Here is a 12,654-nt window from a genome sequence, read left to right on the forward strand (position 1 = left end):
GAATTTTCTCTCATGGTGGCCTAAAGGCCAATGGAGTGTGGAAAAGAATAAAATAAATGTAATCACATTTCCTGTAGTGAAGAAACTTTTCAGGGAAGAGTCATGATCACCTAGGCTTCTCCTTGGCCGAGAGAGCTGACAAGCCACAGAAGGACTTAAGGGGAGTAACACTTAAGAAATGACATTGAGAAGTCAATTCCCAATGTCTAACCAAGCTGCGAGAAGTAGCACAGGGAGAGTGATAAATGTGTGAAGACTTGCATTTGCAGTTGTCTCAGCAAGTCTGTCTCTGCAGTTAAGTCAAAAAAATCCAATCCAAATTAATGTTGGATGTACCAAAAAATGACAGGAGTTATAAACAAATGTTCACTGTTTTCAGCAGCTCATAGCACTTTTACCAGTTGCATGGGAGATAAATTGTGCTAAGGCTTGCATTTAGAAATTGTAGATTTTTATAATTTAAGCAGTTCTGCTTTCTTATTTCCGTGTTTTTTTAGTACAAACAAGAAATAATATGCAAATAACACTAAGTTACTGAAGTGCTGCATCCCTTGGACATAAATTCAGCTAATGCCACAAAAATATGCTCTGAAGAACAAAATTCTGAAATCCTTAGCTCAGATAATAGCTTTCTGCAATTATTCCTTAGTTAGCCCTGTGAGATATGGTAGATACTGTAGATACGGCTAGGATGAGGAATGCTAACAAACCTTAGGACATAGCAGCAAGTACGTCATAACAACTTTTGCCAAGAAACTGATCCAATCCCACAGTGATCAGCTCCACCTATGTCACAGTCCTGTAGGAGAGAAAGGATGTTGCTTAGAGAAATGCACTTGAGCTATTTTCTGATAGAGTGGGGATACATGGGTTTTCAGTGAGAATTTAATATAAACCAGGTGGGTTTTTAAATTCTGGTTTTCTTGTGGATTTTTTTTTTTTTTTTGCCTTGAAGCCTAGATCAGGTTACCATAAAGAACACTGCATATTATACTGGTCAGATGTGAAATGCAAATAATATGAAAGTGAAGTATGGAATAGACTTTTCACAGCCTACCTTTTTGTTCCCAAGACAGACATCACATTTACACAGTGCAGTTTTCAAAGCTGACTACCTGAATATATCAAGAAATAAAAAGTAATTCAAAATCATAATTTGATTTTTATAGAGTAGGAATCTATAACTTAAAGTACAGCATCTTTCATAAATAAAATACTTTTAATAGTTAAAATAGAATTATATGAAGGCTCCACAAGCACACGGTGTGGTAATGAGTGATGTTCATAACACAATTCACACAGTTTTGGCTGTTCAAAGCTGCATTGTTAGGCTGCTGGCTGGGACTCAGGATATCCCTTACTGCTTTCAAAAAAAATCTCTTGGGCCTTTAATTTCCAGCTGAACAGGCACCAAAGGTCCATGGAAGAGACCTTGAACAAAACTTAGACCTAATACAACAATGCGGATGCATTTTTTAAATTTTTTTTTTTTAATGCTTGATCTGATTGGTTTTTTCAGCTCTTACTTTTGTGATAAAAATATTTTATTTGAGAGAATTTATAAATTATTCAAGGCACTATCTAGATTTACAGCCTGATCTTATTTGAGCAAAATATGGCATTTCTTAAGTATATATTTCTTTGTCAAATATTGTCTCTACAAACATACATTTATTTCGAGCTCTTTTGGGAAGTAGATGAGGACGCTGGTGTACCGCTTTTATAAGATTATACCTTCAGAGCTGCCATTTTTAGGACTGTTAGCAAAGCCCAGCAGTGTCAATTATATTCAGAAGCAAGTGTCTAACCTCAACAGATGATACTTAAATAAAAGAAAATCTTTGTAGTGAAAGCATACCATCCTTTCCTCTACCTCCTTTCTCTACTTTCAAGATCATTTGAACCTTTTGGTCACTTAAACTCTGGGAGGAGCTGTTTCCTGTAAAAATTACTCCATATTTCTGCATTTATCCATGTTTCTGGTATACATTGTTTATAAAAAAAGCCTGTGCAAACAGGACAAATTAAACACAGCCTACAGTACTCATCTGCCCTAGTGACTGTAATAGATTACAGTTGCTGGAAAACTGTACAAGTTGCATTTGCAGTGTTCTTCCAGCTGTCTCCTGGACTCTGGCAATGATGTTTCAGCTCTTTGTTGCAATCTCACCCAAAACTTTCATAGTGCTCTTCTGGTTTTTGTTAGGGTTTCTCTGAAAATTTTACTTACCAATTTGCCCTTACTTTGAAGTCTTTGGAGGTGGCCCACTCTTTAAGTGTGACCCCCTTTTCACATGACCTTTGGTTTTGAATTGTTTGATTCTGCTCTGGGCATGTAATGACTTAGTGACTTTACTGAAACTGCTAGGAAACCCAAAACATAAACATGCTGTGTGTGTTTTTTTATTCTTCATCAAATTTTCATTTTGTTTTTTGTTGTGGTTTTTTTTTTTTTCCTTTCTTTTTTCTTCCTGCTCCTTCAGCTAAGCTGTTTATAGGAAAGCCATTATTAGGGGAAGGATTTAGTGTTACATGTTTGGGGTGGGATGTGTTTACCCAGTACACAGGCATCTGCTACTGCCTGGGAAGCCCACCAGGTCTGGCTGCCTCCCTCCAGGATGTCCTGGAGACTTTGGGGCCAGGTTTGGCAAATGTCTCTTATACCCTCGGGGCATCTCAAAGGGCACTAGGAGCCTACCTGTGGGCAGGTGAACTTAGCCTTTGGTCTTGATCTCTCTCATTACTTACACATGTGAGCAGTTGCATTGGCAAGATGCAGGATGTATGTAGTTACATCTGTGTGTCTGCAGATTGCAACCGTGATGTAAGTGGAGTTGGTACTAGGGACTGACCATGCTACTAGCAGTTTGTATAAAAATAAAAATGAGAGGCAGTGGGTTTGTTTCTAATGTTTTTGCACTTTCTGCAATATTCATATGTGTTGTTCACCTTTTGCTGTTGTAAAAGATCAATTAAAAATGAAAGGAGAATCATTGTTATGTTAGGCAGGTCTATTTTCACTGCACCAGCACGTGTTGTGAATGTCCCCAGGGTATTTTTTGGACAGTAAAATTGTTAGTGGTGCTGGTACTTAAAAAGCTATAATTAGCTTCTGAAGTTAACACCCTTTCAGTTCTATTGTTTTGCTTTGAGGCAGAGATTTGAGAAATCCTTGGTGTATCGTGACCATTATGAATAAATTTCCCCAACTAAAAGGACTGCAGAGTAGTTCAAAACCACTGTTAGTTTGAGAAAGTTCTTCAAAATCTAAATAAAAGAGGTAGAGCTGGGTGCAGGAGGTCACTTTAGGTAACCATCATACCTTCACTTCACTGTACAGGAGGAGCCTACTTCGTGTTTCTTAGGTGCAACGAGAACGTTAAGGTAGGTTGTCTCCCTGAAATAACTGCTAACACTGGGAATTTCTTGTCGGAGATGTTCCTTTAAACTCAGCATCTGAAGTGTCCCCAGTGATACCACAGACATTAATGTCAAAATGATAGCTTGAGAACAGATTTTTGGTCTAAGACCATCTTACAGACAGATACATGCAGTTACAGATGAAAGACTGGTGTAGAAAATAAGTGACTGAGAATTTATTAGCAGAAATATTGGGTGATGTTTTCCTAACTTTTTGTTTGTCTGGGTTTTCTGTAACTTAGCCAATGGGCTTTTACTTTCTTTGCAGTTCCTTTGATGACAATCTCTACAGAAATGGATGGTAAATCCCTTGCTAATTGCTGAGTGGATAGTTAAACTTCAGATGTGACACTACATGTGATGTGATGGGCAAACCACATAAATTCTATTTTTTTTTCCCCAGACACATCAGGGGGTTTATTCCTTATATTCTTCAACATTTATCTGCAGTTTTTTGTAGGCCTCTCAAAAAACATAAATCAAAGTAGACTGAGTCTAAACACTACACTTCTCACTGATATTCACTCCTACAGAGAATGAAAATCATATCTGTATTAGCAATTGAAAGACATTTAGATTCTCAGGACTGTCCATCAGACATTAAGCTGGTTTAAACACTTCTCACAATAGGCATCGCTCTAAGAGCCAGGTATTGGTTAAGAATTTTTTCACAAAACCCTTACAGAAGAGAACAACTGACTCAACTCTCTGATTCAGGATCAGTATTCTTAATTATCTTACTTTAATCTTCCCGCTATGTTCTTTCTTGGTGTTTCTCTGTGACCTCAAGGGAAAAACTACATTGAAGGGTTTTTTGTGTTGTTTCTTGATTTTAGAACTGAACCAATTTTCTTCGTAGTGTAATCATTCTACATTCGGTAGCACTATATAGTTTCAGTAGCTGATTTGGCTCCCACGTTTGGATTAGTCTGAATTTCCCATCAATTTGGTTGTCTGATTTTCAACAGATGTTTTAGGGTCATCCTTCTTGTAATGTCTGACCCTCAGAGATGACCAGCCAACTGGGGTTCAGAGTTCAGATCTCTGGGTGATGGCCACTTCAGATTTAAAGTGGTCTGGTCTTAAAAACACTCCTCAAAGGTTTTTTTAGCTTTTCCATAGCCTTGTAAAGTGGTGTAACGAGGCAGCCTGAGGGCTGATAATGACATCAAAATCAGAAGTTGTCTGATAGCAACGACATGGGAATTAATTAGTCTGGTCGTTGTAAATAATGCTTGCTGGTATCTCAGCATCTTAATTCATATCTTTTAGAATAGGACAAACCAAATATAGCAAAAGTTGTCATTGTCCCTCTTGACCAGGATCTGTATCTGATCAATTTTATGCTATGCTTAGACAAAGCAAAAAGTACTTTGCTTCCTAGTCCATAAAATGCTTATATGATATCTAGAATAATATTGCTGTCATTAAAATGCCACTAGTTTTGGAATGACGTGCAACAACTGTTTTGCAGTGCACAGTCAGTAAAAATTTGGGATGCTGCAAAAGAAGTGAAAAATAAAGAGGATTTTGTGATTTTTGTACACTGTCCTCATCATTGAGCAGTTATAAAATATGCTAGTGCAGTAGTTGTTTTCTGATGCTCTCCTGAGAAAGGGAAATATATTTATTGACTGGGTGGGGAGAAAACCAACCAGGCTTTATTCTTGCAAATTTTTATTTCTTTTGAGAAACCTGGAGATGTTAGCGCAATAAGAAGTTAGCTCATGAAATGTCACCTATTCTATGTGTGGTGTAGACCTGTAGCAATAGCCAAGCATTTTTATTTCTGTAAAATTTTTCCCATGGTCAGTAAGACATACCTGTTATGGAATTAATTTGCCACCAAGGCTTCTATGCAGTTAAGAAGTAGTACAGAAATGTTATGATTGCTCTTGGTCCAGTTATGTACCTCACCAATAAAGCACTTGATAATTCCTTTTTTTTTGGGGGGGGGTGAGGGGTGGGGAGGGGAAAGATAGCTGTTCTTGTAGCTTCAGAAGGGAACAGACTTCTCTCTCCACCATATATGCTGATTAATTCAAAACATCACATTCATTACCTGCTGTGTTTTGGCAAATATCCTGCTCTATCAACAGCAGGAGGAAGCCAATGCAGGCAAAATCTGGATTTCACCAAAGGAAGCTTGGCATAAGCTACCTTGATAGAAATAAATGCAGAAGGGGTTTTGTTTGTTTGTTTCTGAATGGTTCCCTTGCATGGAATCAGTTTAGTGATGTTGTTTCCGTTGGCTCCAGCAATGTCAAGGCCATTGATGATGAAAGTTTTGTACTGTTTTTCCCCATTGCTTGGAAAATTCTCTCTCCTCCCCTCTGCAGCTCCCCCCGCCCCCCCCCCCCCCCCCCCCCCCCCCCCCAACAAAATCCCTGCCAAGCAAGCAGCTGTGAACAAAACTTCTCAGTAAGATGAATTTGAAGTTTTGCATGCTCGGTGGAACAGGATACGCAAATACAGCTTTGAGAGGGTAACAGTTGAGGGGTGCAAGTCCAGACTCTCTGAATAAAATGCATGTGTGTGGAAAGATTGAGCCTTTTAAGATTGAGCCTTTTAAGGTGTCTTATTCAGTTAAAAGGTGCAGGAAAATATAAAAAAAAAATACATGTGAAGGTTATTTTTTCATAGTGAATTTTGGTGCCTCAGTCTGAGGTAAAGTGATGCCTGAAAGTTTGACGTCCAGGCTTTGCTATTGAAGTCAGCTAACAAAACTAGTGACTGCAGTTGCACCCAAGACACCAGCAGACCAATGGCAGGAACAGGTCTGTAGAATTATAAACTCAATTGAATATGTTTGAACTTAATTTTGATAGACCTCATCCCTCATCAAAGCTTCACATCAAATTCCATGCCTTTTGTTTCAGCCAGAGATTTTTTTAATGGAGTACAAATTCAGTATGAGAATTCTGGTATGGGTTTTTTTTGTGGGTTTTTTTTTTTTTTTCCCCTCCAGGAAGATAAATGCAGGATGTGTGTGCAGACAATATGGACACCTATATTAAAGCCACCTAATATTTTCCATGCTTGCAGTGGAAATTTTTGGTTGCTTGCAATTTTGACAAACTTTAACCGAGATTTTCCATTACAAGTTTCTGCCTTTATGTTGTTATTATTTTTACATTTGGAGGGGAGACAGTGTGCTTAAATGTGTAAATGACGTATGAATAACATTTAAATGTTATATACAACTGGAATAGCTGTTCTTGACACTCATTGCTCTGCTGTAGCTATAGTGCTTGTAATGTTTTATTACATTTGGTATGTAATATTTCATGTTCATGAAGTACCTTGTCCAAGTGAGACCAGAGTTTATCAAGGCAGTGATTTTTGTGTCCAGTTTATGTAATATTTTTAATGTTCATAGTTAATATTTTATTTTGGTTTGCATTCAGGTAAGTTGGGGTGGAATACTGCAAAAGGATATGGAAAAGTCTGTTTGTAATTAAAGGAACACTAATTGGACTTTAGGGACTGTGTGTAAGATACACTAGTCTTTCCCACGGCCACACCCTGAGCATATGATCTTTAACTGAATTCATGGAAACATTCACACTGCTTCCTACAGATTGCAGCTGGCACTGTCTGTAAAATCTCTGCTTCACAAAGAGCAGAGGATTTTATGTGATAATGTGCAATGATACATTTCATTCTGCTGCGGTGTTACTACACAGCTATGTGAAACAGATGGAATGTATTGTAAGAAGACTGTAATATGAAATGCAATTATGCAATAATACTGAAATCCTAGTAATGATCGTCCTTGTATTCTTGTTCAGAGGATGTGAAATAGTGCAGTGCTTGACCATCAGATATGTGTGTGGCTTACAGATTGAATGCCAGCTAAATTGTTAGATGACCCACCAACTGTTTTTCATATTTCTAACTTTTAACATCTTTTCCAGCAGCATAAAGTCTGCAAGTAGATTTTTTTTTTTTCAATGGCACAGAATAATTTTTCTGTTAACAGCATGAAAATATAATGGGATGTCAACTGAAATATAAGGCTGTTAGACCTGGGCCTGTCCAGTTTTCAGCTGTTGTTTATCTCTGGTATTACAAAAAAAGAATTAAGCCTTTGCATGAGACAAGTGATGGACAAATCTGGAAACTAGAAAAATTTAGTTTCTTACTTTCAGGTATGGACTGATGTATACAATTTCAGGTGGAAGAATTTTTACCTAAGTGGTATTTCATAAAAGATATAAAAATGTATTATTTCTGTTAGTGCTAAAGATTTCTACTTGGGTACTCTCCATGCTCAAGACTAAAGACTGTCCTCATGTAAAAGAGAAATTATGCTTTTAAAAGTAAGTGCACTGTCAAAGTTAATTGATAAGATCACCATATAAATGTGTTCTAGTCAGTTGAATATGGCTTTACATGTCCAAACAGTCATCAGTGCCTTTTGGGGGATTGCGTGTAACACAATAAAAATTTGAGACTTTCATGTTTATACTGGTGCCAGCTGTTTTGTATTCTCCATGTACACTTTCAAATCAGAATGAGGAATGCATAGGGCAAATACTGTAAGAGATGTTAATGTACTCACTTGGTAACAGTTTGCTTTCTGTTCAAAGGGTCTTGCTTCTCATTTTGCTACGCAGGTGAGTTAACTGCTATGATCCTGTAATTAACTCCTAAACTGACAGCAACTGTAGCAAAACAAGTGTTTCTTCACTCCTGTATGGTTCAGTCTGTGTCAGTTACACTTATGTCAATATTTCTGTGGGTGTGGTAGGGTGTGGATGAAGCTTCCCATTTAGAACACTTTGAAACATTGATGTATGGTATTTTCCTCAATTTGACAACACTAATGCTAGCTCAGATGGACGAAAAAATGATGTTAATATAAAATATCATTGGCTGTAGTGGTGTCTTGACGTGTATTTACTTGAAGGAGATGTAGGCAGAGGACAGAAAAACCTTTTACCACTGCCTAATTTATGGCTACCTTAAGATGAATTCTGCAGCTAGTCTGTGGGGAGGAGAGTTATGTATACAAATAAAAGCTCTGGTTATAAATGTAAAGACAAAAGCTTTGACAGTGTTGTGTTCTTAATCTGTCCTTTGACTATATGCATCCATTCTTTTCTGTCATTATAAGTCATTTGCAAGCCTTTGCTCTTCTTCACTGTACTGAGTATAGCCCCTTGGCAGTCAAGACCTATGTCTGTGTGGGTCTCAAGAAGATGAACATGTACTGGTATGCAGCTAGAGACTTTGAGACATATGTAGAAGGTAATTTCTCTCCACACTGTTGAGATTAGCTTTAACTATTTCTGTTTTTTACTTTCTTCAGTCTCACAAATTCCTTTATAGCTAGCATACTCTGTGTGAACCCAATTTAAAACATTTGCTGCTAAAATGCCATTTTAGGGATATAACAGATGAAAAAACATAGGAAAGATGGGAAATATCTGTAGCTAATTAAAAGCAAAGGAGACAAACTTCAGACCATGAGAATTCAAAAGATTGGTTTTGGCTGCTGCTTGTTGTTGGCTTTTGCTACAGGTCGGATTAGTAGTTTTAATAACATGTATTGTCTAATATTCAAAGGGTGAAATATTCCAGATCTTGCACTTTTGACTTCTGGCATGTAAAATTTTAAATTTAAGAGGAAATGTTCTGAACTGTGGTGACTTAGCTTGACCTGGTAAAGGCTTTGAAGTAGCTGGTGGTTTATTTTCTTTAGAATAAGTATACCAAGCTGAATTTTTCTAAAGCTGCTTAAATTTACCTGAACTTTTTTTGAATAGTAAATACATCAGAAATATCCCATGAGAGAAAATGCTGATATTTGGCATGAACTTCCCATCTGAAATTTCATTCTCAGCCAGACCAAAATTATTGCCGGTGAAAAGAAAACTGCTTTGGGAATATTTTAGTTCTTTGAATTATGTTTTTTAAAAAAACAACAAGAACAAAACAGTAAAAGAAAGAATTCCAACACAAAATCAGAAGACCATAGTGCTTCTGGCATTTCCATGGAGAGTGCACCTATATTTGGTTCATCAGTTCTGTTCAAGTCATTGACCAATGGTGAACCCAAAGTTAGGACACTGGTTCCGATGCAGTGGCTGCAGCAGCACTGTGTTTATGCTGGCGTAAGCAGTTCCCTTTCCTGGCCACCTGCTCCCTCCCCATCCTGCTCTGAGTTGCTGGTGTGGCATGGTCCACCGAAATATTAATAATTCCATTAAAATTGTATTGTAAAACATCATAAATATTATTTATAATGGAATGAAAGCATGTTTGTGTATATTTATGTGTAAATACTTACATTTCTAAATATGAATCTAGAAGAAACTGGTGTAAAACCTGTGAATTTTTCATAGCATATACTGGACTGCTGAACTGGGGTTGGGGCCAGTGAGAAAAAGCTTGAGTGGTAAGCTGAAAAAACCAGAAGTCCTGATGCATTTTGGTTAACCCATTCTCCCATTCCCATTGCCTTGTTCTGACCTTGAGAAAAGTCTTTGAACTTTGGAAATACTCTTGTAAATTTAGCATGTGTCAATGAAGAAATAACAAAAATCTTTTAAAACTCAGCCAGTTCAGAAAATGACTTCATGCTCTAAACATTTTCACAAAGAAACCTTTGGATCTCTTTCGGGTCATTACTTGGTAAACAGCACCAGAGTCATTCAAATAAAAACACTGACCAAAAGGGACACAGAGAAAAGCAGTTCACTCTCTGCAGCCTTCAAGCATCAGTTTCTGGAGGGGGTGGGGAGGGGGAGGGAATCAGATATCTGAGCAAGGATTTTTATACTAGGATTAAGGTCGTCTTGATGAATTCATAAATTCATACTGCCATTGTTTTTTAATTCAGAACAGTAAACACTAATAATTTTGCTTGGAGGTGGAGAAATCTTTTTTTGAGGTATATACCATATATTTCAAATACATCGTAGAGTATCTCAAGTTGAAAAGGACCCATAAGGATTGAGTTCAACTCCCTGCTCCTTACAGGACTACCTAAAACTAAATTATAAATAAATAAGCATTGTCCATATATAATTGTATCTAGAGAACTATACTCCTTTTTTTTTTTTTTTTCCTACACTTCTATTATTAGTATCAGCAGGTGCATGCTAAGTAAACAAGATGGAAAACATTTTTATTTTCTCTAAACTGAGGCGTGTGGGATAGGGTCCTCTGTTCTCTCCCTTAGAGTCATAGCAAAGAAGTCAACAGAACTGTTTGCTCTCAGTTCAGGGCTGCACCCAACGTCCCTCATGATTTCCTGAAGGTTTCTCCTAAAATCTTTAAGACATTCCTTGTTTTAAGACATTCCTTGTTTTCAATATGCATTCTGGAATGAAACAATAGAATTTGGGCTTAGGCAGGAAGATCCAGTAGCTCCAGTGGTGTACTTGCAATGCTTTGCTATATTAAGTAAATGGCTTTGAGGTCACATCAGTAACACTTTGAAGTCACATCAGTAATGAATCCCTATGAATTTTGGGGTTTGGCCCTTGAAGTTTTGCTCTTTATGTCTGTGGGTATTTTTGCTCCAGTTTCAATTACAGAGTTCTTTTTGTTGAACATGTGAGGAATACAGATCGGCAAAGGGTAATGAGGCATTAAAATATACCTAATAAGAACGTGGGAGCTCTCCAACCTTTTCATAGCATGATATCCATGGAAAAGAGAGAATGTCATGAGCAATCCCCTTGTATTTAAAATAACATGTTAATTGGAATGTGCTTGTCACAGCATAGCAGTTGCTTTGGAGGAAGAGAAATTTCAGGAAAGTTTACTAAATAAGTTTTTAATTACATTTTTTAATTACTATAGCAGGAAATCAATACGGTAGAAAAAAGAGAAGTACCAACACTAAATCATCTTGATCAATCAGTTATTGAAATTTAATAATTCATTATTCTGCTTTCATCTTCATTTCTATTGATCAACTTTTCTAGAGTGTTTGATAGTGGCCACTCTAACTTTTTACCCATAACTTTTTTCATCAGAGCAGCCTTCCTTCTAAACTTCTTTGTGCTTGAATGAGTGCTACAGAATTTAAATGCCATGGTTTACAGAACATTGGACTGAATTTGGTGAGGGTTATGCCTAATAACCTATGTTGATGGATTTTAGACATCAAGGTACACTTTAGGTTAAGGCTATGGGGTGAAAAAGGTAAAGCTTGTAAAATAAGCATAACAAGTACTTACAGAATGATAGTCAAATAGCAGTCACTGAAAAATCTGGAGGCATTGATAACTATAAATTGTTGGAAATCACAATTGCATCTCTGAGAATAAGCCATGTCAGTCTTGTGCTAAAGATTTGCTTTGCCAGGATCTCTGTGGCCATTATTTAACAACTAGTTCCTCAAGAGGGAAACATTTTGGGTGTTAGTATCACTGTATGAGAGAGTATAAAAAATACTATAATTTAAAAAATGTAAGTAATGAGGGAAATATCCTGAGGTTTTTGTGTTTTGATAAAAGTATGTAAAGGCACGTGTTACTGAGGAACTGATTTCTGCAGTAAAAGTTGTTTTACGTTAGCTTCCAGCTCTTGCTTTCTCATTTCAGGTTAGAAAGAAGCAAACTACACTGTAGTGCACTGTCGGGCTCTGAGAGAGGTTTCTGTTTAGAAAAAATAATCAGTACTTTAGGCAGAAAATACTATAATCAAGAAAACACTGTGAAATTATTTTGGAAGTGTAGTATTGTGGTTTTTACTTATCCTAAATAATTTTGCTTTGATATTTTTAACATTCATATGATGCATTTATCTGGTACAGTTAGATATCCTGCTGAATTGTAACTACAGCCCTGAGTCCTTGCCTATCTTCTGTATGCAATTGCACCATCTGCTACTGCTGGCTTCATATGCTCTTAAGTTAACAGAGAGGTCACCATATTTGAGAAGGAGGAGTAGAGCCTTCATAATTTATAGGAAAGGCATTGAAAGCACAGAGGCCAAGAGAAGACCCGTCTATGTAAAAGCAAAGAAGAAATGCCTTTTTTAAACCAGTAGAAATCCTGTTTTTAAGAGCCAAAATTGGTGTGATGGACAAAGACACAAAACCACCGTTCTGCAGCCTGTTTGTGGAGAGGCTTGACGTGGCCCAAGAACAGAAATTGCAGATTATTCCAGGGGAAGAACCCTGTGGATGTTTCCTCCTCCAAACCCTCATTTGGAGGGTTTTGTTGTGGTGGTTTTTTTCTGGTTTTTGGTTGGCTGGTCAGTTTGGTTTCTAAT

At 37.2% G+C, this 12,654-nt stretch overlaps 1 protein-coding gene across 6 annotated transcripts in view; it reads left to right on the forward strand.

Moving 5' to 3' along the window:
- CALCRL (calcitonin receptor like receptor) overlaps positions 1-12,654 on the forward strand; it is a 68,421-nt gene that overhangs the window by 16,523 nt on the left and 39,244 nt on the right. The window lies entirely within an intron of this gene.

Source organism: Falco rusticolus, chromosome 8, assembly GCF_015220075.1.
Source record: "Falco rusticolus isolate bFalRus1 chromosome 8, bFalRus1.pri, whole genome shotgun sequence".
NCBI lineage: Eukaryota > Metazoa > Chordata > Aves > Falconiformes > Falconidae > Falco > Falco rusticolus.